Source organism: Aricia agestis, chromosome 14 (genome assembly GCF_905147365.1).
Source record: "Aricia agestis chromosome 14, ilAriAges1.1, whole genome shotgun sequence".
Classification (NCBI taxonomy): domain Eukaryota; kingdom Metazoa; phylum Arthropoda; class Insecta; order Lepidoptera; family Lycaenidae; genus Aricia; species Aricia agestis.
This window is the reverse complement of record NC_056419.1, coordinates 6,585,411-6,612,227: the sequence shown is the minus strand read 5'-3', so window position 1 is coordinate 6,612,227 and position 26,817 is coordinate 6,585,411. Positions and strand designations below refer to the sequence as shown.

Sequence of the window (26,817 nt, the reverse complement as noted above, 5' to 3'; positions counted from 1 at the left end):
GGTTATTAGCAGGTATTCTAATAAAGTAGGTGATTTCCTTAAAGGGAGGTAAATTTGAGATAGATGAACCCGAAAATGATGAGATCTTCAAATGAGCTATTGAAGATTCGCTTCAACTATCTCTGACGGCCAAAAAACGTCTCACAATATTAACGTGCCCTGACCTTGATCTGACCGTTACTGGTTGACACAAAAAAAAAACAATTTGTAGCCCAAATTCGTACTCACAGTACACCTGTTATTGAATAATGTAGTCTGGTCGAACGGGAATCTATGTCCACGGTCACAATTAGTCGCGATTAGTCTTACGTGACCATCCGTCCCGATTTCGGCGGGATAGTCCCGCTTTCAGGCCGTTTGTCCCGCTGTCCCCACAAGAGGAAAAATGTCCCACTTTTCGCTATAAAGCAGTAATATATTCTTAAGTTTCTTATAGATTGGCGTTTTCGATAGTATTATAGAGGTAGAGGCCGTACAGCGAAATCTTTTGCCAGAGGAATACTTTTTTCGACTCGTTTAGTTTCGTGTCTTGCGAAGTCGATGTTGTCTTTTGGCAATCTTCTACTTAATTTTACAATATTTTTAGGTAGAATTCTACGTCCTATACTGTACTCGGCGAAACATGGCGGTAGCGGTCATTGACTGCCTGTCAAAAACTTGTCATTTTCTATACAAAGCCACGATTGACAATCTGACTGACATTCCTGACACTCCATTGTCAATCGCGGTTTATATAGAAAATGGCAAGTTTTTTGACAGGGAGTCAATGACCGCTACCGCCATGTTACGCCGAGTACAGTTTAATAGATGACATTTTGGTTGTTTTAGTGCGATTACTTAGATGTCCCGCTTTGGTGAGAAAATATGGTCACGTTAGATTAGTCTCGGTACAGTCCGGACGCGCACGGCCGCACTTCCCATAGGCTAATTGCCACCTGCCGCGACCTGCGTCAGAAATGCTTCTGATAATTGTTATTCCACTATCGACAGAACCCTCTCAAAGTTAAGGACTTCCGAAATCACTTGAGAGGTTAATTTAAAGTATATATGCAGCAGTGCAGTGATCCGCAAACTTTTTGGGTTCAAGGTACATCTGGAAAAATGACAATTTTTGGAGGCACACCAGAAGTTGATCAGCGTGCACGGGGGTGCTCTATTCCCAATTCCCACTCTTTTCCTCGATCGTCCTGAGATGTTGCCTTTTCGTACTTATAAACGAGGAATGTGTAGGTACGATGACATTTTTTGAGGAACACCAACAACAACCACGGTTGACGGTACACCAGTATGCCGCGGCCGGCGGCACACCCTTTGCGGAACATTGTGTATAATAATTATGTAGGTATGTGCTAGAGAACAGATTACACTATTATTAGTAGCATTCCTAATATTCCATTCCAAACAAAAATCTGCATTGCCAATGATGTAGGTATGACTGCCAACGATTGGGTGTTTTGCCACAGAATATATATATATTGGTGGTTTTGCCCTTTATGTTGGAATTTATAGAGCTTTAAATGTGTGAGAGCCAACTTCGCCAAGAATTCGCCTAACCTAGTAAAAGTTTTAAGGCCTCGCAACTCTCATATGAAATACTAAATGAATCTGGTTTTGGACTTATCCATAGGTAACAGCTGTCGTCTACCATCAGGTGATCCGTTTTCTCGTTTCCTAATTCGCTACATAAGAAATAACTAAATATATTATTAGTAGCTTACAATTGTGCAAATAACGTCTAGTATTTTGCGAATAACCCAAGAACTATGTAAATATTCCGCATGTTTTCTCAACATCAAACTTTATCAATACAAGAAATGTATTTCATCTAACTTATATTAAATCTTACGAGGCTAGTAAATGCGAATATGCATAATGCATATTCTCCGGAGCCTGACCTGCATCAGTAAGTAGATAGTATTATCCATAAATTATACTTCAAAATAGTTATTGTTTAACTTGTTCTGATACCTGTACTCCGATTCTGTTTTTAATCCAACACTAATACAGCTTTGATCCAGTCCGGATCGTATTAAACGGCTACATACTCGTAGTATTCTCATAATACACGTCAAAAAAAAAACAAAAGACCGAATTTTTGCAATTTAGACCAATAAGGACGCGTGTGACGATGGTTTGACATGTTTTTGTTGTGAATATGTATAACCTTTGTTAGTTGAACTATAATACCGAAATTGCATCGAAACTACATCGAAGCCATACTAACGTTGGATTAAATTAGGAAAATCCGGACTCGGTGTACAGATTTTAATGCAAATGTATAAGGCCGGAAACAGCATGCTTCAAGGATGTACTATGTTACTGAGTGGTGAATTGCACGAGGAAGATTGCACGAGATGAAAGTAATGTCAGCTTAAGTAAATATTAAAACCCTATTCAAATAATTTTAAAGGAATAAAATGTGTAAGGATTAGAATGAAGGCAGAGTGAAACGATTAAAATCGAATAGCGTTGAATTTTATTGGAACGTAGTTCCTTATCGCGCGTTGCGCCTTGGGCTAGACTGAAAAAGTTGTAACGACACTTTTTTATTAGTACCTGCATGATAGGGTCGGAGGGCGTTGATAGTATTCCTGTGTGTCAACTAGATGGCGTTTTTGAGAATAAACAGCGATGCGTTGTTAGTATTCTAGGGCGTCAGTAGATGGCGTTTTTTAATATTATATGTACAGGTTTTTTGAACATAAGAAATAACTTCGTTCCATTCGGGTGTCCCTTGACACCTCTCAAGTTTTTCTATCAAAATCACAATTATTGTTTTGAGAATTCTCAATTTAATTTATGAATTCTGTATTTAGACTGCTACATTTAATTTTGTAACATAAGCTTTCATTTGATTATGGCAATATAAACAAGCAATAAAGGAACAACATCAGAAATTAGAAGCAGAAGGATAAACAAAGTTCTTTGTCAGAGACTTGTTTACGTATGTATTCCAGGGTACTTTACATAACAGATTGTTATGTCATTGACATATTTCAAAGACTAGATGGCCCGTTCCGCAAAAATTCGTTAATCGCGCGGAAAACGTACATTTTTCAGGATGTCCTTTCTCGGGATTCCAAGCATCTCCATAGAAAATTTCAGCCAAATTGGTTGAACGGTTTTGGGCGTGAAGAGGTAACAGACAGACAGCCAGACAGACAGTCAGATAGATAGATGGACAGATATAAAGACAGACACACTTTCACGTTTATAATAATAGTGTGGATCAGCAAAATCGGTTCAGCGGTTTGGGCGTGAAGAGGTACCAGACAGTCAGACAGACAGACACATTTTCGCATTTATAATATTAGTATGGATATTGGGACGTCATTGACATATTTATAAGATATCCAGTTAGTTGCGAATGATGTACGTGATCCACGTTTGAAACGTATTTACGGTACTTGGCGCGTCGGTAATACGTTTTCCGCGCTTAACCGTGATGTGAGAAGCACTCTAAGTCTGATTTCTCGGTGCACAATTACGACGTTATAGTTCTTAGTGTCGTCGTATTTCGTTTAGGTGCTGATATTGTCATTCTGGAGATTATTAAGTAGGTTTTAACTAAAATAATCTAGTTGTTTCATGTAGAGCGTTCGACAAAAGGGTTAAAATAACCTGTATATTCGAGAAGTATTAAAATCAGCCAAGTGCGAGTTGGACTCGACCACGATGGGTTCCGTACCATTATAGAGCAAAAAAAGGGTAAAAAAATGTGTTTTTGTGCCCCTCCCCCCCTGTGCCCCTTAAATATTTAATTTACTTTGTTTTTAGTACTTGTTGTTATAGCCGCAACAGATATATACAATCTGTGAGAATTTCAGAAATCTAGCTATAGCCCGTTCCGAGATACAGCCTGGAGACAGACAGACGGTCAGACAGACAGACGGACAGACAGACAGACAGACGGGAAAACAGTCGGACAGACAGACGGACAGACAGACGGACAGACGGACAGACAGACAGACGGACAGATAGACAGACGGACAGACAGACGGACAGACAGACGGACATACAGACAGACGGACAGACAGACATCGAAGTCTTAGTAATAGGGTCACGTTTTTACCCTTTGGGTACGGAACCCTAAAAAGTGTAAAACATAGTTAGCATCCACAGCCCAAGCTACTTATCTTTCAAAAAGAGCAGTAGTGTTTGCGTGCAGAAGTAATAAGCATTCACTCATAAACTTTCGTCTTTACAATATTATGTATCAGTATGATAATATTATATTATACTAGCTGTCCCGGCAAACGTTGTTTTGCCATAAAATTATTTTCCCTATTTTCCTGCTTTTCTCTTGAAGGTTTTTCTGATTTTTTTTTCTATAGACCTCACGGAGCCCGAGACCTTTCTAACGAATGCAAAACCGTGGAAATCGGTTCGTGCGTTCTGGAGTTATAGCGCCAGGAAGGAAAACCGAAGGAAAATGTCGTGATTCTAGTGTTTCGCCATAAAGCAGGGAGCACAATGGCTCTGGTGGCGGAACCAATAATGGCAATCTTAGGTATTATTTTCGATTAATAAAAAAATTTCGAAAATTAATGTCTAAAACAAACAAATATAACAGTACAACTTTGTAGACATTTTACAAAAAATAAATACACTCCCGGGGGAGGCAACATGTCAATAATCATCAAAACCTATTTTAAAAATGCTTCATAAAAATAAACATAATCAATAAGTAATAAAATAAGTCTTGTCTTCTAAATTACAAAATTATAAAAATTCCCGGTGACTCTGCTGGTAATTTTCGCCGGTAAATTTGTCATGACCTTCTTCGCCCTTTGACTCCTGCAAGATGACGTCTCGTACTTTATCGTCTAGTCTTGCCGGTTCAGCCAGCTTCCGACGTAGTGTGCGGTGTGGCGGACCGCCGACGTTCAAATGTTTCGTATCAGAAATTTCGGACAATGTGTGGCCGGGCTAAAGGTCTCAGCAACCAGGCCATAAGCTCCAAGAAAAAAAAAATGTTACACTATTTGACAGGATTGGACAACAAATGTTTGACATGTAATAAACAAATCAGCATCTATGGAAATGATAAAGTATTCATTAATCATTACACATATCGAGTTTTCATTGTTTTTAAGATGTATTCTGCTATTCGGGACGGAAACAAATCCAACAAATCAAAAACCATGGCAATCGGTCCAGCCGGTCTCGAGTTATAAGTGTTGTAACAAACACGACTTTCTTTTATATATATATAGATTATTATTCTATTGTTGTCAGCGCTTTTTTCCGTTCAGATAGAAAACGGAAGCATATTAAAAAGTTGATGCCATTATCAACTAACAAAAAGGAAAATTGTTAACAGACGAACAACGTTAACATAGTTATTAGTTAACCCTTTCAATTTACCTCTCCTTACCCGTTTAGCCAAAGTTTGACAGGTAAAGAAAGTATTTCTCACGAAACTTAAGTTCACGGAAGAACTAAGGAAAATTGAGTAAAACTTGTAAGAAAGTCGTACGGTATTAGTCCATTAGGTAAAAAGATGGTGACGGCATAGAGGATGTATACAGAATAGATACGACAACAGAATCCATACTAATATTATTATTTTTTTTTATTTTTTTTATGAAATAAGGGGGCAAACGAGCAAACGGGTCACCTGATGGAAAGCAACTTCCGTCGCCCATGGACACTCGCAGCATCAGCTGCAGGTGCGTTGCCGGCCTTTTAAGAGGGAATAGGGTAATAGGGGAGGTTAGGGAAGGGAAGGGAAGGGAATAGGGGAGGGTAGGGAAGGGAATAGGGTAGGGGATTGGGCCTCCGGTAAACTCACTCACTCGGCGAAACACAGCGCAAGCGCTGTTTCACGCCGGTTTTCTGTGAGAACGTGGTATTTCTCCGGTCGAGCCGGCCCATTCATGCCGAAGCATGGCTCTCCCACGTATTATAAATCCGAAAGTGTGTCTGTCTGTATGTTACCTCTTCACGACCTTTTACTTACTCACTTACATACTTTTTATTCCGGAAAAATCTACGGTTCCCTCGCGATAAATGAATTTTGGTCATCTAGTTATTAATAGTATGCAGACTTATTAAAGCATTCGAATTGCTTAATTGTAAATGGAGGAGAAGTGCTCATCAACAATCAGAGTCATTGTTATACAACAACTCATTATTTTATACAATTTTCCCAGACGCTTACGCAAGTTGTACGAAACTGAATGAGCTAATTTTCTCAAATCAGTCAAATGTTCGTCTGCTATTCGTGAGCGTCGAGTTGCCGCTACTGCGCTTTCTATTCCTACTTAGATCTACTTGACTGCTTCACCGTCAAAAGTGTAATTAAGTTTTTCCCCCGTAACCAACGGTCTGGATCTTAAGCCTGCGCCAGATAATCGGTGATCGTCTTATCGACGTATAACGAATTGAATTATTTGTTTTTATCAAACTTTCCCACTGATCCGACGCTGAGAGTCGAGGTTTTTGTCACAATTTTGAATTTTCTAACGCGATGATGTCATCCGACGACACTGTACCGTGAAAATATTTCGATGGCTTTTTTTTATTTAAATAAGCGACGAATTTTTATCATGATTATCACCCATTGTGTGAAATTTGGTTTAACAATTTCCGGTCGGGGGCACCTCGGATTTTGTGGAAAATGATGAAGCTTTATTCTCGTTACATAAATAACCGAGTCGTAATACTTTCGAATTGTGGTTTGTCAAGGCGATCGTAGTTTTCAACTTGACCAAGAGTTCAAGTTCGGATTCTCTGGTTGTGTAAGCGACCGGGCAGACGCCGACGCATACATGACTCATCAGGTATGTGAGCGTCGGAGCCTCGTTTATATAAATACGCAATGTTCCCCGTTTATTTATACGTGCGACGTGAAGTAGGTGAGAATTACAATGGATCACGATTAAAGCCGTCGTTTTGTATGTTTTTGCGCTTGTTAATCCGTCATGTTCTGACGGTTTATTCCTGATTAAATATATAAGTATAGCCTTTGGTCTTGATAGACATTACGAGTAATTAACGATTAAAAGAAAATTACGTGTGGCACTCGGGGACTGCCGTGGTAAAGCTAATGAAAAAAAATGCAATGCAATAGCATAGCATTTTTTATATTCACGGTATTTATGTGCATAGTTGCATGCACATAAATACCGTGCCGAAATCTGGCACCGCCGTACCGGTCGGAGTAGGGTGTGTTAGGTTTTTTCGTTATGTAATATCTTGATTCGGTCGCCACGCTCAAAGCCCGCGATAAAGCTTATTTAAGCTTAATTAAGCCATGCGATAGCTTAATAATGTTTTTTTTCATCTCTTAAACTTGTTAAATACAGGGTGTAACAAAAATAAGTGATAATACTTTAGGGTGTGTACGTGTTCCTGTGAAACTGTGAAAGTAGCAGCTCTGAAACTTTCACAGTGAACTCTCTACAAGGAACACGTTCACACCCTAAAGTATTATCACTTATTTTTGTTACAGCCTGTATATGCGGGTAGAGTCAAATTTTATTGGTCCGCACATCGAGTCCCAACCGTAGACATGTTTGAATAATGTAAGCGTTTACGTGTTAGTGCTGAATTCGGGTTGGTTCTGTTTTTATGAATCCGACGAACGTGTTTTATATCGTACAAGATATACATAATTTACAGCGCGCACTCCTCAAGAAATACAATGTTGTCGATGTGCTTGTGAAATACGTATTTTTATGCGCGTGTAAAATATACATATAGATGTGGTTGGGGTTGGGTGACTTTGTATTAAACTAGGAATTTTTTTGATATTCATAACTTCAAATTGACCATGCATAATATTGATAGAATTTTCAGTGTTTGAAATAAGCCCAAAAGGCTGTTTTTTTTATTACTACATAATATTATTATTATCTAATTAAAGCTTACCCAGGTTTTAACACTTCATATTTTATTTCTCATTACTTATAGGTTCTTTATGAAAAGATAACACGATATCAAACTTAGATCTAACCATAATATTGTGATCTGAGCAAGTAGACCACAGAATATGATGTTTTCTAGACCTAAGTCTAGAAAATCAATGACAAGGATTTTAACGTTTTTAATAAATCAAGATACCCTAACTTCGTTTATTCCAAATGTTGTTCATGCGGTTCATAACATTAATAGAATCAATTACTCTCGTATCAGGCCTACAATGATCGACATTACGACTAACAAGCGACGGTAAGTGCTCCTTAAACTAATCAAATTAAATTGATATGTGATTGGTCGCGTATGCGGCCTGTTTTATCTTTCGACTTATTATCAGTAATTTAGTTCACCGTTTTAAAATGTTAATTGTAAGAAGTACTGATTATGAATAAGTGGTAGTAATAAATAACCTAAAATATAAAAGTTTATCTAGACTACCTTAAATACTAACATAATCTAAATAAGAAAGAAAGGTGCTTGTTTATTTGCTTTGAATGGACTCCTCATTAAAGCCGATTTTAATTAATTTTGGCTTCAAATTAACCACGGGGAAGGACTTGTGGTACTTTTTTACTTAAAAAAATGTTCGGTTCTTATGAGTGCTTATTTTAAGTACGAATTAGTTGGCAATATGTAATTTGTTATACGACGCATCGGTAAGTTCTAAGGACCTATTCACCTTATCCTCGACTGTCCCGCTCTACTACAGAGCAGGAACAGGCACCTAGGTCGCCACGAATACTCATCCACAGAGGAAATTCGTGACACCAACCCCAACCATATCGTTCAATTTATGAACAGTATTGGGTTGGGGATGATAGTCTAGTGCAAAGAAGTCCCAATAGATCCTCATGTGTCGCAGTGACGTCAGGGCTACAGTGACTTGCCTTCTTTAATTAAAAAAAAGTTCTAAGGACTGAAAAACTGATTTTTTTTAAGTCGCCTTTTGCATACTCGAATTACTTCGTAAAAAGTTGAGAGCGTGTGAGGGCAGATGCTGTAACATAAGAGCGAAGCACTGCAAGTCGTGATAGCCGGCACGCACTCAAACATGTGCTGTACCAGATGACATCCAAGATCATAAGCTACCGTGCAGCATCTGGATAGTTAGTGACTAAGTACACGTCGGTAATGCGTCAAAGGATTCTGAAGATACGATGTATCAGCAGACTGTTGTAGCAAAAAAAATACAATAGGTTATTGAAATAATTAGCTTGTTAAACTTTTACTAAAGCCTGAAAAACTCGGAATAGATGCCAGCCAGAGTTGACCTCAATCTATGTAGAAAATGTGATTCATAACAAGTTTTATACAGGGTGTAACAAAAATAAGTGATAATACTTAAGGGTGTGTACGTGTTCCTTATAGAGAGCTCACTGTGAAAGTAGCAGCGCTGAAAGACCAATTTTTTTTTTCACTTTTGAATGGGGAAACTCGTGACGCTCGGGTCCTTGCCCGTACAAAAGTGAAAAAAATTTTTCGTCTATCAGAGCTGCTACTTTCAAAGTTAACTCTCTACCATGAACACGTACACATCCTAAAGTATTATCACTTATTTTTGTTACACACTGTATACAATACAACGAATAATAATTGAAACGAACATATCTTGTGTTATTAGTTCGCTCTTATTTTATTTTATTTGGGACAACAAACAATTGCGTACATGCTTAATACTAACACGACATAAGTAAACAATGAAATTAAGGTAATATACGTAACCAACACCATTATCCACAATATAATTATTCTATATTTACGCGTTCTAATACCTTATCAGAAAAATAAAATATTTCCAAGACCTTTAGAAATATTCGAACACCAAACATCAAATTGGTACAAATTGGAGAAAAATCGATACTTACTCTCGTGAGCAAATTTAGTTACATGATAATTATTGATAAGTGATAACATACATAGGACTTAGGAGTAAGTTTTTGCCCAGCTAATAGAGCCGTAGTAGTTTATCTCGAGATAACGCTAATGAGTAGGCCGAGGCATAAAGATAAAACACTCTTAACTACCATGTCAGAGCATAACTCCTGGCGATAACTTAATTGGTTACTCAAGGACCTTGAAATGAGAATAAGGATATTTTTATTTGCAGAAGCGTATCTTGTTTGTTCCAAAAAGAATAAGCAAGGTAGTAAATAGTAATAAGTAGTAGGGTTGATTCTGCTGAATAAAAATGTGTCATGGAATGTTAGTAGAACATCAAACGCACCCTTAAGAGGCCGTGGAAAAAATTTACTACAAAATATTTAAACACTAAAAATATTTTTAGTGTTTAAATATTTAGTAGTAAGTTTTTGCGCATGAACCTAGGTAATTACTGTTTTAAGCTGAAAATAACTCAAACATGTTAAATATTTTCGTACGAAAAAATGATTTTGGTATTACGTATGTATGAGGATTTCGATGGTACCCGGCCCCTTAATGGTTAAAAGTATTTGTATCAATTTTTTTTTTACATCCAGTAACTTTGTCAACCGTATTGGCTTACTATTAGTATTGATAAATTGTAAGAAAGACAGTTATAAAATGTAAAAATGTGAGGCTACTAAAGTTGTAAACAAAGCAACATTCTAAATTATGTGTGTGGAATTTTAAATCAGTAATTCGAAATAAATCTTGCCATTTAAATGTTAAGCCAATAAATCGCATGTTGCGTTGAGCTTCCCAATGATGTAACATATACTTTATGATGCCTTTTAGGTCCACGATGGACCAAAAGAGCGATAATGAACGCATGATCGACGTCGTGCATGCGATTGCCAGCTTCGTAATCATGGTGGCAATCATGTTTATCTGTCTATGCTTAATCTTTACTATATTTAAATATTATAAAGCGGAAGAGTTTGTTAGTTTGTTTGTTTGTTTAAACGCGCTTATCTCAGGAACTACTGGTCCGATTTGAAAAAATCTTTCAGTGTTAGATAGTCCATTTATCGAGGAAGGCTATAGGCTATATTTTATCACCCTAATACTAATAGAAGCGAAGAAATAGAGGAAAGTGTGAAAAAAAACGGGGGGAAATTATTTGAAAGGGCTTATTTGAACGCGCCAATCTCAGGAACTACTGGTCCGATTTGAAAAATTATTTAGATAGCCCATTTGTCGAGGAAGGCTATAAGTTATATATTATCACGCTAAGACTAATAGGAGCGAAGAAACAGAGGAAAATTTGGAAAGACAGGACAAATTATTTGAAAGTGCTTATCTCACGAACTACTGGAGCAATTTTTATGTTATTTGGCACAGATATGGAGAGGACCACGTGAAGGGACATAGATCTAATTTACGCGACAAAGCCACGCGGAACGTCTGGTCTTCTAAAAAAATAAAAATGAATTCTTAATTTTGTTAGTCTCGCTAAATCTCGAGAACAGCTAAACCAATTTGGCTAATTTTAGTCTGCAAATATTCGTGGAAGTTTAGAGAAGGTTTATATTTAGAAGGAAAGTGATACAAAGTTCACCGGGTAATTATAGTGGTATTAATTAATGGTAAGAAGTTGATATTATAATGGTCCCGTTAATTGGCCTTAGTGGCTTTATTATCACTTTATTGAAGCAATTCTAATGATGATATTTTTATAATGTTCGAGGTAACTGGCGTTTGTTTATGGTCTACATATTAATCAGCTATTGCTAGTCTTATTAAGTGTAGGTATTGTAAAAAAATAACTGGTTAATAATTCCTTAAACTAGTTTTGATAGCTAATAAACGAATATAACTGCTACTATATCTTAATAGTTAATATTGTTAAAAGAAAATGTTTGTGTTTACCTGTTTTTGCACCACGTTCGTTTTTTCATCTCAACAAACTCTACATTTAAAAATTAAAACATTCTTAGCCATATCCGAGAAAAAAGATAGTAGGTATATAGACAATTTTACCTCATTTAAAGTACAGGCTAAGCTCTGAAGAAGTTTTTGCTACTGAGTGAGACTCTACGTGCGTAATATCGATTCAAATTTTTTAAGTATTTAGTCGCATTTACTTTTGTCGAACTCGCTAATACGGTCGCATATGCAAATGTCAGCTCTCGACACTGATTGTACGAGTGGCAGTGGAAAACTCATGCATTTACATTAAATTTCACCGAAATTGGATCGGCGACGTAGTTTATATGTTATAGTCAAACAATCGAACGTGGTCGATTCGCGGAATGACGATTTTTATTGCAGATCCCGTGAATTGGTTTCAGTGAATCTCGAAAACAATTTACATTCGTGGTAATACTTTGTCAGAGGTTGTTCTGTACAACTTTTAATACTGTGCCCATTGAAAATAGTTCTCAGTGGTCTTTAACGCATAGATCGAATATAATCCATCCATAATCAATTTGAGATTAGTTTTTGATGTAGCTTTGCTTCTCCTGTCAGCTTGTGAAGGTTTTTCATTGGACGGTATTGCAATATTAACATATATAATATGTTTTTGATTATAAATATATACTTTTGGAAATAATTGCATTCTGCTTAAACTATTTTATTTCCCTAGACAAACTAACTAATGCCTGTGTTGTCACGTTGTGCAGCAGCACGGGCGCCATGTGTCACGTGTGCACCAGATATTTACGATTTTCAATCGCATCTGTTATGGATAGCGAGTACACGAATCGCCTGATAATCCTCGGAGGCGCTTTCATTATAAATAAGGTTGAATTGCGTTTTGAATGTTATATGCAGCTCTATATTTTTGTATATACTCGTAGTATGCATATATTATCTTTGGCATGTTTTAGCAAGACTGGCCTCTGCACTGTTAGGTCTGGGTACCTTATTTTAATTTGTTTTTTTTCACCTTCTACCAAAACCTTCGCACTGAGCTAATACTCAACTGTAATACCTTTAAAATCGTTGATATTTCTCCACTATTATTATTAAGCATGTATTATAAATGATTTTCTAGAATGTCTGACTTGAACTGAAAAGGCCGCATCAAAATCCGTTGCGCTGCAGTCATAAAGATTTAAGCAAGTAAAAGGACAGACAACGGCGAGCAACTTTCCTTTATGTGATAAAGCAGATTAAAATGTAATTCTAATAATTATCTTAGCATGCAGCAAAGATTTTAAAACCGAAATCTTGCTATTATATCGTCTCATAAAACAGTTGGCTAAGAAATCTTCAGCACCTGGTAATCCTACAACTTGTTTAATTGCAACACCTGTCTTGTCTAACTTTATGTATTTATTTACACTGGACTCCAACTTTAGCTCAGTATAGTTCATGTTGACCCAAGAGGAACTGTTTGTTAGTCTCAGAACATACAACTAGGGCTGGTAAAACTTTGTTAATAATGTTCTCCTCTGCGCTGTATTAATATTAAGTTGCCGAGGTTATGGAAATGTTACACGCATAGTAAATATCTAGTAAGTTTTTTGTTAGAGTACGTTGTTATTTTTAGGTTGTTTGCAGATAAGTTTGTTAAAAATTTGAGAAGGTTGGCAACCCTAGACAAAAGTAATGAAACAGGGTTATTGTGCAGGCCATAAAACGTTTGTACTGAACTAATCGAATGCCTGATTACCGGCGTGTTGTTCGCTTCGACAATACCAGTACTAAATAAACGTATGCAACATTAATTAGTATAGTACGTACTTTTATAGCGTAATCTTTACCGCGTCGTATGATTAATAGCAGTTTTAATTTGTGTTCGGAACACAATATCGCCATGTGGGTTTATGAATCATCAGTCATCACTCATCACCCAAGGAGTAGGACTTACACCTGTACTTTACATAATTTAAGATAATATTTCCCTTCTATCTGCAACTAGCTGTGCCCTGCGGTGTAAAAATAAATTGGTATTATTACGATAAGATGTTTTTCCGCAGTTAAATGTAACCTATACTGTGTTAATCCAGGATGTCAGCTAACTCCATACCAAATTACATCAAAATCACTTTAGCCGTTTAGGCTTGAAGAAGTAACAATTACTAACAAACACATTCACACATTTTCGCATCTATATATTAATAAAAAAATGTAGCGAAAACATTATCTATATATTAATACGTGAGAGAAAAACTTTGTAACCCTTTTTACGAAAAATGGGGAAACGTAGGTGCATGAAATTTCGCACAGTTATAGTTTATATGGTGAAGGAGTGCATCGAGACAATATTATTTTCAAATTATGCTTTTATCATATATATTTTTAACAAATAAAACGTTACACACACTACGACACTACTACTAGGAAAAATGACAGATTTTTGAGTGACAAGCCTACACATACGAATTATACTCTTTTATTTATGGTTGAAGTCTGTTGACAACAAGTTGACAAATTGAAAATGGATTATTGTTTTTTTTTTATTTAATTTTAAATACTATTATACAATGCTTAAACGGCCAGTCTGAAATCAGCTGAGTCCCAGAGGCAAGAATTGAAAAAAACATGAAGTCAATATTTTTTACAAAATATAGGTAGTAGTCCTAATGTCATAGCAAGTAAAGTCGAATTTCGACCATTGGGCGATCTCTAGTCTGTATTAATAGTATGATTAAAATAACCATAAGCAGATAGAAAATAATTTCTGGATTGTAATAAAAATATAAACTAAGCCGGAAATAGTTAAGGCCTATGGAGCAAACATCTAATCTAGTAAAATAAACTAATAAATATTGTAGCAAATAAAATATTATTGATTGTTACAATTAAATCGGTAGCAGCGGGAAGATTTACGTATAGTACGATCAACAATAAAATAACCATAACTTCCTGCGTTCGTCTGAATCAAATAAAGTATATTTCAAGTCCGCGGAACCTGTTAGATTAGAGAATGCCGCTGCGAACTATTGCAATCAAAGATATAAAGAAAGGACAGACTGTACCTTCTATAAAATCCTTCTCTAGAAGCATTTTTGTCTATTTTCATTCAGAGCTACTGCTTATCGATTAATCGTACCAAGATAGTTTTTTCTTTAAAAATAAATGATGATAATCCATGCGATGTCTCCTAATTCTTTCTCTATAGTTTTCCTTCTTTCAAGATAATTATTAACTCCTATCCCAGCCACTTTTAATTTTTTTCCTTGACGCTACTTTTCAATCCTTTCTGTTATCTCTATGTCTGTGGTAGCAATTGATCGGCAGTAACTGGTATCTGTGATTCTATCGTTTTGCATTTGTTTTACATTTGTTATACGAAATATTGCAGTCGCAACAATGTTCGTCTTTGTATTGACAGTATAATTATTCATGTTTGAGAGACCGTTACACAAACAGTTACATAAATGATTTTGTCTAGATTCCTTTAGATATGTCTCATAATATTATATCGAATATTTGGAGATGCACGTTTTTGGCATTTAACGTTTATTATGTTCATATTATTTAGCGCAGCATTTTAGGTGTCAAAAGGATTGACCGTATTCGAAACACCGCTCTGCGCTCCGAGACAAGAATAATGGATGTGGGGAGAAAAGTATCTGGTCTAAAGTGGAGCTGGGCACCCGAAAAGCTGGGCGCGTCTAGATATGGAGTGGCTACCGAAAGGTCGGCGAAACAGAGGCAGACCCAAGAAAAGATAGCGCGACGAACTAGACGCTGTTGATAAAAAATGGCCAAACCACAGACATAGATCATGATAGATACAGCATATGTATGTACTTCGCTTGCCATATCGCGCTCCCAAACGACGAGCAATGCTCGTCTTTTGAAAGTCTGTTCTTAAGACCCAATTTCACCAACCTATGTTTGTTAAATCCTATCGAGGCATTACTTAACGGAGCTTAGAAAATTAAACAGACTGTTAAAATACTTATGTCCAACAGTAAAAATTTAACAGCGGATTAGTAAAAAAATGCAATGTTAAGTGAACAACGAGTGAACAACTATCAATTCGTTCATTAGGCGACAAAATTGCATTGTACAAGATTAATACGACATGTTTTCTGCAATGTGTCACTTTCTTCCATAGTAGTATAATAGTAGATAATGCGACCAAATTAAAATATCACTGATCGCATACATTTGTAACGCTATAATAGTTCTTCTTAATTTACCAGGTTAATAATTATTATCGGTCAAAGCTGAAAACATGAGTCATAATACAAACTTTTATTTACATATTTCGGTTTGGTAAATTTGATACAAGTTAGTATATTTGCAATGTCAAGGAAAATCCGAAGGCTGAATTTTTGGCAAAGTGAAAATAAATAATTATTCATAACTATGAAAATAATTAATAATAAGGACGTAGCGGAAACATGGCGGAAAGACTCAAAAGTCAAAACAGATTCTTTTATTGATATTGCATATTATTGTCTTTGAAAGTTGTTATTTTCTTATCATCGATACGACACAGTAGCTATAAAAAAGTGGCACGCTCGTTTTCATACAAATGGAGCGACATGCGGTATCTATCTTGATCTATGTCTGTGGGCCAAACACAGCAAAGGATAGAGGAGAGACATATGGAAGGAAAGAGGGGAGGCCTTTGCCCATCAGTGAGACACAAACGGCTAATTAGATCTTCATATTATATCTAACCTAATCCAGTGTTAAAATGTACACTTTTTGCTAACTGTTTAATTGCAGAACTAAGAATATAAAACATTTTGCTTTCAACTCAGCACCGTTATAATTTTTATTAATCACGTACATTTGTCTTGTAAACGTAAAATCAAAAGTGGGTTAGTGGTGGAGTGAAATAGTAACAAAGGGACAGCACAGCGACGACTAGGTCGCTTTCTGACTCATCTTGTCGCTATGATTAATAGATCGTGAAGTTTTATAAAGATTAAGAAATACAAGTAGCGTCTGTATATCTGAGGAAGAAATGATCAAGAATTGAGTTATTTGAAGCCAAGATTAAGATTAATATTTGGTGCTACGTTGAGATTTGTGATAAAGAAATACACTGAGATTATTCGCGTTAACAACCCAATAAGAAGCTGGCTAAAGTATTTTGCGTACAAAAGAGTAATTCTTAATTTTATAATTAGAATTCGATGGTTACTTAAAATTAATATTGACCGTCCCTTATCAAACTTCAAGTTACAAACAAACTTAAAGTTTTTATTCGCTTATCAAACTTAAAGTTAAACAATAGTTACTCATTTTGATGATTCCGTATACATGCTTACGCTAGTATCTAATCTAGGCTCCGCGACGCCGCGTCGGTTCGGGAACTATCCTAGTTAGAAAATCTTGCGGAAAGTGTCATGTAATAAAAGTTAGAACTTAGAACATAACTATTTCATCGCTAATGAATAGTTCCCGTCTGCTCATCATATCTGTGTCACATTGCACCTCGCGTTTACAAGCTCTAATTCGCGAGTCCCGCTAGGTAATAAAGTGCAGATTGATCGTGGCACAAATCATGCCACGTCAAAACGGTGCAGGCTGCGGGGGCGATCGTGCCTCCTGCTGCTTATCTTGTACACACCGTTCACTGTTATTGTGCCTCTAATATAACCTTTATGCTAAAAGCATAAAGATCATCCACGAAGGAACTTCAAGGTAGAATTAATCTGGATAGTGTGACACGAGCAATCCAGTCACCAGGATTTTGAGTAGACTTAGAAAAAGAGAATCAGGTAGGGAGTCAATACCGCGGTAGTCCTTACTGTAAACTTAGTCAGTATGTGGTCCCGTGTTGATAGGAGAAACTATTATCTTAATTTTAGCAGCAAGTTTCGGTACATGCTGCACTCCAATTTTTATGGTACATACTTTAATGGTAGTCATGTCATCGAAGACATAAAATGCAAGAAGCCTCTTCCGTTGCTTCACAAAGGAAGTTATTTCTTAAAGAAGCTAATTTGCGACAAAATACTCGTAGATATGTAGCTACTGTAAGTAACTTGATCAAACAACGAAAAGTTAAGCAGGGACCAAACTTCAGGTAGACATGCAACGTCCTAACGACCAACTTGCATGTCGGTATGCCGGAATATTTCAACGTTTTCCAAGGATCCGCTAGGAGGGACGAAACTCGAAAGGTTCACAATAATTGATATAAAATGAATTGGGTAATGAAAGGTTATGAAGGCAACGTGTGGGTCAGTTAGGGGTTGGAATTAATTTGGAAATAGTTTTAACTTTACATATAATACTGTCGTCAGTTTTTTTCGGAAGAGATTGTATGCCCTTAGATCTCAGGTAAAAATAGGGGACAATAGGAACATGACATAGAGTATCATGGCATAGCTCTTAAGCTTCGTGCAAAAGAAAGCTATCGCGCGTATTAGAATAGCTATATCGCGCATAAATAGCTGTTCACTTATTCTACCATTTCCACCCATGTCATGGAGATGCATTTGTGTATTTTACTCATAAAAGTATCTTCTTTTATAAGAAATACTTAACATTTCCTCAACCTATTTACTATTAATTTCGAACTGTAACTATCATGCGGCGGCGTGCTCTGTTGATGCAGCGCGACCCACTTTCCTATAGATCGGATCTCCGACTGCATACATCATACGTTTTGTTCTAGCTGTATAACAGGACTCTATCGTGTAATCATCTAAATCTAAACGTCGATGGCGTATATCGTGCTCCGTCGTCTACAAATAACAGATTTGACGTTCGAGTGTCCTTTATTAATGTGAAAGTTGAAAGTATGGAATGTCTTAAGGGCTGGCAAATGGAGGCTTTCTTTATCTAAAGGCTAAGGGTCTATATGACCCTTTACAAGCCTCGTATATGACCTAGTGGTATTATCGTCAAATTTAAACGTTATTGACCAGGAATATTAATATGATGAAAATGGCTTAGCAAAATGCCGATGAAACGTGTTACGTGCGTGAGCAATTTCATCAGCAAATGCTTAGTTCAACTAGATCTGCAGTCAACTTCAGTCAGGCCTGTCCCACTCGCGCCTTTAGGTATCGAACTGTAAGTACCCCTTTAAAGGGGCAGATCACAAGGGACTCACAAGCGAGCGGTGACGCGCGCGCAAGATTTTTTCGTCGCATATATCTACGTACTGATTTAACCGCTGTGACAGAATCATTATTAATCTGATAAATATAAACAATTGAAAAAAGTCAAAAAAATATTTCAATAAAGTAATTTAAGATTTTAAAATACAAAAAAAGATAAAAAAAATACACAAACATAGCAAATAGACCAATTTGTTACAAACAAACCGCATACTACACATAAATAAACACAAATTACTATGTTCAAGTTGTAAAAAAATCCTGACCAGCTCCTACACTATAATCGAATATAAAACTATTATAAAATATACGTTGGGTTACTAAAATTTGATTATTACTATAAAAAAGTTTGCTATTAGTAGCTATAGTAATTAAAAGAAGATTATTTTATTTTCTAAAAGGTGACAATCTTGATTTCGTCAGAAAGGGTACCTCTTACGCGATAGAAAGAGAGCGCACATGTAGGCAAATATAATTGTAGGCACCTTGCACTGCGCGGTCGGAATTTGAACTTTATAGTATCGCAGCAAGAGTTGTTATTTTTTTAAACGGGTTGCACGAGTTGGACTTCTGTTGGTACTACTAATATATATTCTGTGCTTCAGTTCAGTCTATGTTGAAATATTTTGAAGATTTTTTTTTTCTGTTTGTTATAATATGTATATATTACAAACAGGTATAGAGTATAATGTATGTATGTTTCTGCTTACCAAATTTATAGTCTTAAATTTGGTAAGCAGAAACTTTGTCGTTGTTGTCCATAGCTTTCTTCTTTGCCTTGTTAAAAGTAGAAGGTAGTTGACTACGTACTAGGTACGAAATTGCGACTCTTATCTTTAACTAAAACTTTAAATAAGTCTCTGCAATAAGCAGATAAGTCTCTGTAATAAGCAGAAAACCTAGAGACTCTACATAACTGTTATAAATTGCATCATAACAAAGCATGCAGCATGAGTCAAAACCTAAGAAATCGATTCGAATTTCACCGTCTTAAGCCCGAAGATTTTAAACAATCCGATCGTAATGAGTATCGGGAACCTGTTCGTAGTCAAGTGGTTGTGGGAAAAAAGCATGAATGAATGTGAGTTTTTGTTGTGTTGTCACTGGGTTTCCGGCCGTATCGGTCGCACGGAGGCGCGTGGAGAATCGCCGTACGCGTCGGACCGTCCCGGACGAAGAGTAGATAGTGTAGATGGGACACTTCTAAACATTGTAGGTCTGATACGGCATGATGTTGGCTCGTGTTGAAATGCAGAATATTACGAATGTGGAATGCACCATCGAAGAAATCGATTCATAGGCAACTGACGGACCTACGTCAATTATTATTAGTTTACAGCCTTGGAAGCCATGTTTATCCATCATGAGGCAACGTGGAGGCTATAAACTACATATGAACCTCGTAAAACTGAAAAGATCATAATATTATGCTAAAATGTATCAATCTGAATTATTGCCCTATCAATTTTTCATGTATTAAAGCTTGTTATTTACACATGCTAAGTTATAGCAGCATTGACGTAGTTCTGTTAATTAGTTTGGTACTGTTTGATATTTTTATATTTTTGGTTAGTTTTACTATCTTCAAATTAACCAGCCAGCCAGGCAGAGAAACAAAGCGTTATCTTGGTTGAAGTAGGCTCCCGTAGTAGCCGTTTGGAATGTATTAAAGCAATGTAGAGCTATCCGTGTCGCTTCTACTCGCATATCTCCTCTCGGTTTTCGTGTCGCGCACTTGATCGCGCGCACTGCGTCACGCTCTACTGAGCGGTAATGATTTGAAAGACGTTCCGAAATAACCGATCACCATGGTGTACGGTGACCTGCCAGATTACCCATTGTGTGGCTCCCTGTCCCTTAAACTCACCCAAATTATTTGTAATTTCACATTCGGTATGGGAAATGAAGTTCTAGTTGATATAGGTCAATGCCTATTCCAATAGATAGAAATATTATTATTGTATGTGTAATGACTACATGCGACATACTACGAAGACTAGGAAAAGAAGAAAATCTCTCGATAAGTTTTTATTGGCTTTAACCTCTAAGTTTAACTCAATTAATTGTAAGGACCAAGACGACAAAAGCTAAATAATTACATACTCTTCGTCTGAAAACTTTGTCATCTTATATTTGCTCATGTCCGTGCATACGAAGCCAAATAATGACATTCTGCGGCGAGAGAAACACGCGAACGTGTCCAAAGGATTATTTTAAATTCAATTCAAATATTTTAAAATCCGTTTTGGCTGACTACCACATTTCGTGAAGGTGTTAATTCCCCCTATTGCGACAGAAGAACTGTATCAGAAAGCGGTTCACGTAAAACTCGACGAGAGTGCAAATGAAAAAAGCGGGAAAAGCAACAGGTAGGCGTCCAATTAGAGAAGGCCGTACTTAAGTAGTCGTCGCGACACCGAGCTTTGCCGCGACAAAAAGCGCGGCGGTTCGCCCGCTCCGCGAGGCCCGACAGAGCTTTTTGCACTCCACTCGAGTCCTCTCCGACTCTCGTTAAACGTTCCGGCCTATATTTCATGAATGCCACAATTAAGCGTTATTAAGATGGACGTAGACGTCATAGTTGTGATTGAGTTAATGTTGGCTCTAATTTGTCTTATTTAAATAGCAACATGATATTATAAAGCTAGACTTTGCCACTTGCTAGCTCGTACTAAAATAGGTACTTTGTACTTTGTACCTTACTTTGTGCTACTGCTTGATGCTACTCAGGCCCACTTGCGCAGATCTGAGTTAAAGTTAACTCTGAGTTAAACATCATGTCATATCTGTCACTCACCAAGTGAGTGATAGGCATGACATGATGTTTAACTCAGAGTTAACTTTAACCCAGGTCTACGCAAGTCCGCCTAAATAAGATACTTTGCAGCTAGTAGCTACTAAACTAATCCACCATTACGTAATCTCTAGTTTGTCTAATGGAGTGTTTAAACTTTGAAATTGTGCCAAAAGATTGTTATTTCCCAGCAATCTGTTAAGTTCAGTTAGTCGGGGAGCGTGTGATGAAATTTTAATGGCATAATATAGATCCCGCTTACTCTATTACTCTGGAGGTAAACACCTATGTTCACGCGTACTTGCTTAGTTACGGCGAGTGGCTTACGTCGTGTTCGTAGACCGAAGAAACTGTAGACATGGCGATGGTGAAACTACATTAGACAAGGCAGAGCAAGTGCATTGCAAGTTCTTTGATTACTTACAGTTGTGTTAAAAAGTAGAGGTACAATGAATTGAATTTTCCCTGATAATTTATTATACTAGTTGCAACGTTTGCCTAAATATAATTTGGCTCCTAGTCAAATGCATTCGCCAGTTTGGATAGCGAAATTAGATGTCAAATCCCATGCATTTTGACCAAGCGCTCTTATTAAACTTTCTTTCGTTTTTTTTTAGTAGTATTAGACATATCTTCCTTCTACTAACACATGGTGATAGTTATTAAGTGCACCACAAGTAGCGGTGGCGCTGGCGATATCGCCACCAACAGATTATATCGATTTATAACGCAACTAAGTTATTGATCATGTGTACTGATTACGTGAGCTCCCTCATGTTGTACACTTGTTACTTGTTTGTGTTGGGCTCTTAGACTATAACCGCTGTGTACTTTGTGCTGTATTAGCAAGTTATATAGGTAATACTAATAGAAATATTCAAACATTGAATTAGAAATAAGAATATTTTTTACTTGTCTTTCAAGAATATTTTTCAATGCCTTAGACAAGAACAAAATATTATGTACCTACTTAGCTTATGCATTAAATAGGGCATTTTTTGAAACAGCATATTTTTGTATGAAACTGTTGACTTTGAAGTAGGAAAGGTGACTCCTTAGTGAAATTTGCTATTAAACATTAATATGTATTTATTAAATTGTATGGGTAAGCATTGAAATACGAATATTATGCTCAATTTTGAGCTAGAACTATTTATAGCAACTTATTTAAAGCAACTAATTTATTTTAGAGTCAGTTAAATTAGTTTTATATCAAATGTGGATAATATTATATTATTTTATAGGTCAAAGTGCCATCAAACTTAATATGTAAATGGTACATTAAACAAATTTTATACGCGCTGTAGGTATTTTAAGTAGGTTATTAATATACGTTTAATTAATATTCGCCGCAAGGTGCCCGTATTTAAGCATATTAAAGTGTTACGACGAACTTTTATCCCCCGATCCACGGATGATATATTCATTCCCAAACCACGTTTTGCGTCAATAATGTTAATTAGAATAAATATGTAACGACGGGGGCTCAGGCTTCACATTTATCGATATTATTTATCAAACGAAATACCGAGCTTTTCTGAAATTTTGCCCAGACGTGGGAGGAGAGCCACGCTTCGGCACGAATGGGCCCGCTCGACCGGAGAAATACCACGTTCTCACAGAAAACCGGCATGAAACAGCGCTTGCGCTGTGTTTCGCCGAGTGAGTGAGTTTACCGGAGGCCCAATCCCCTATCCTATTCCCTTCCCTTCCCTTCCCTTCCCTTCCCTTCCCTTCCCTTCCCTTCCCTTCCCTTACCTTCCCTTCCCTTCCCTTCCCTACCCTTCACTTCCCTTCACTTCCCTTCCCTTCCCTTCCCTTCCCTTCCCTTCCCTTCCCTTCCCTTCCCTTCCCTTCCCTTCCCTTCCCTTCCCTTCCCTTCCCTTCCCTTCCCTTCCCTTCCCTTCCCTTCCCTTCCCTTCCCTTTCCTTCCCTTCCCTTCCCTTCCCTTCCCTTCCCTTCCCTTCCCTATTAACCTATTCCCTCTTAAAAGGCCGGCAACGCACTTGCAGCCCTTCTGATGCTGCGAGTGTCCATGGGCGACGGAAGTTGCTTTCCATCAGGTGACCCGTTTGCTCGTTTGCCCCCTTATTTCATAAAAAAAAAACAACGTTGGAATGAACTCTGGGAGTAAAGGAAACAGCAGGCATTAATTTTCACCACTCAGTATAAATGGGTACTTAAATGGGTATTTTTTTATTTTTATTAATATTAACGCCCTTTAGACTATTACTTATACTGTGTTCTGTCTACTCCTATCATCTTACGAATTTTCAATCACGTTAAATAATATCCTGAACTCTTGACGTGAGTCTCATCTTTTATCCACAGTTTTTCCTTCTCAGAAGCTCCCTACATCAGCTGCTCTACATAGGTTACAGAGTATTGTGGATAGCGGCTATTTTAGACATTCGGAAAATGTTGATACACTTTAATTTTGAACCCGGCAACGCACCTGCAGCTCTTCTAAAACTGCGAGTCGAGTCCATGGCCGACGATAGTTGCTTTCCATCAGGTGACCCGGTTGCTCGTTTGTCCCCTTATTTTATAAAAAAAACCTGTCACCTGATCTGGCTAGCACCAGATGTCTTGTCTAGACATCAGTTAAGAGGTCACTAGTCTATGATTATAATTTATAAGTATACGTAGAGTCTTTCTTAATACAGTAAATTTATCTTTCACTGACTATAAGTTTCTTGATTTAAATTCTTAAAACGTGAAGCCACAGTATAGATATCATACAATAGAGTAACTAAGCAGCAGGGTACTCTTACTTTACTTAGTTATTTACTACGACGAGTTCGTGCCACCCGTCGCGTCGTGGACCGTGGTTTTGCACCCTTTTTGGCTGTTCTTTAACTTGAAGATCGCGCCGATGAAACTCTGCGACATGTACCTATTCAGTATTCCTATAAGTCGTCGTCCAGACACCCAAGGAATGCCTTTTGGATGCAGTTGGTCTACTATATGCTATGCATATATTGTGGTAACGCCGTTGAGTAACGTCATTTGATAAATTGTCACACATAAAATTAATGTGTTTTCCTATGCAGTAGCAATAAAATGTGTTCATGATTACATGAAATGCTTTTTTTAAATGCTAAAGAATGTTATCGAGCTCTATAGCTCTATTTGTTTTATGACCACTACTGTGTGTTACAAATTACTACATTTTGAGAGCTGTTTATATTGAGGGCGTATTAACATACACATTATATCTGTCTCAAGCTATATTTAGAAATATAAGATTTAAATATTTATATTTATCCGTCACCTACATGGAAAATTTTGTCATTTTCTCAGACATCACGTCTTCTATACTTATCTCGTTGAACGGATCTCGACGGGTGGAGAGATACATTGGATGCCGGAAAAAATTATTACCGAAAATGTACGGTTCTCGTGCCTTAAAAGTTGTAAGTTGCGGGTGTCATCTAGTACCTACAAATATTTTGACCGCGAAGGCGTCTATATAATATCTATCCGTCTGTCTGTAACCTCTTCGCGCGCAAACCACTGAACTGATTTTGATGAAATGTTGACTGCCATAGTGTTTCAAACAGCTTGGACCCCTTGGAATTACGCCGAAATGTAGCTGCAGCTGAGTGAAGCTCTCCTCTGTTGGTTGTATCACGGGGAGTGCTCTGAGGAATTATTCGGAATCATACCACCTGCAACTTATAACTACAAAAAAAATAGTACCTGATCAGCCTGACGGAGCGGCAATGATTAAGAGGATCATGCACGAACCCGGGGTCGCAGTCGTGTGCAGACGGATGTAGGCGACATTTAGCTTTCTAGAACAGTCCAAAGTGCATATACTTTCGCCATTTGTTACCTCATACTTGGGTATTGGTGCCTTTTATAGCGGGAGACAAAATCTATTGTCTTAAGTCTAAACATAGAGGAATTAGGTGGTTCCCTGCTAATGTCGTAACTCGTAACTCGTAACAGATCCAAAATATATTAACTTTTAATTTATTGTGGCTGATGACCTTAATATTGACACAGTCTAAAGTTATTATTATGGTTATCATCTGTAAATACGTTAAAAATTATCAGTAAATGCAAAAGTGGTTTTCAAAATATCCAATCGAAGAAAAATACATAATATACCTACCGATGTTTCACTGCAAACATAATTATCCGAATAGATTAAAAGGACTGTTTGTTTTATAGACTTACTTGGTACTTATATAAAAATAATAATACTTTCTGTTTGTTTCAGGTATGTGGTGTTAAGTTGAGAAAAATATGAAACTTTAGTTACGGTAAGTAAGGGTAAAGGCAGTTTCATCTGTACGTTCATTATCAGCCAAAAGTATTCTAAGAGTTTTACCATGTAGATTGTAGGGTTTTGATTAAAAATGCATAACAATTAAATTTTAATTCTCTAGAGCAAGGGTGCCCAACCTTTTCGACATTTGAGCCAAAATTCGGAAGTAGAATTTTACCCCGGGCCGCACTACCAAATTTTATGTAATATACTCGTAGTGGAATGAAAGTCATAATCAGATACTAATTCCTATTAGAACTTAGTTAGAGCTTTTATTTTAAAAGTAAAAGAAAAGAGGTGTTTGTTTGTTTTTTCTAGTAGGTATGATAAGGTAATTTTCGTATTAACTTTTTTACTTTAAAAAATGTGCTCGGCTCCGCGGGCCACAAGGTAACAGACGGCGGGCCGCGTATTGGCCACCCATGCTCTAGAGTTTAGCATTTAGTTTTTAGCATAAATAATGAATGGTAACTGAGGTGTTTTGACTGAAGACTGGAGACTTTGACTTATTCGCTATCGCTTTTTATTGAACGAAAACCACTCTATTTTTTTTTTATGAAATAAGGGGGCTAACGAGCAAACGGGTCACCTGATGGAAAGCAACTTCCGTCGCCCATGGACACTCGCAGCATCAGAAGAGCTGCAGGTGCGTTGCCGGCCTTTTAAGAGGGAATAGGTTAATAGGTAAGGGGAGGGTACGGATGGGAAGGGAAGGGAATAGGGGAGGGTAGGGAAGGGAATAGGGTAGGGGATTGGGCCTCCGGTAAACTCACTCACTCGGCGAAACACAGCGCAAGCGCTGTTTCACGCCGGTTTTCTGTGAGGACGTGGTATTTCTCCGGTCGAGCCGGCCCATTCGTGCCGTAGCATGGCTCTCCCACGTCAAAATATATGTCTATAGACAATTTCCTTCAAAA

The 26,817-nt window shown here is 37.2% G+C and overlaps 1 protein-coding gene and 1 long non-coding RNA gene across 2 annotated transcripts in view; both read left to right on the top strand.

Moving 5' to 3' along the window:
• The window catches only part of LOC121733849 (lysine-specific histone demethylase 1A), a 437,211-nt gene that overhangs the window by 162,434 nt on the left and 247,960 nt on the right, over positions 1-26,817 (top strand). The gene's annotated exons all lie outside the window — the stretch shown is intronic.
• LOC121733854 lies at positions 10,247-24,571 on the top strand. The gene is made up of 3 exons (XR_006036622.1): positions 10,247-10,362; positions 17,935-17,939; positions 24,561-24,571. It is a non-coding gene; the product is annotated as an uncharacterized LOC121733854 (long non-coding RNA).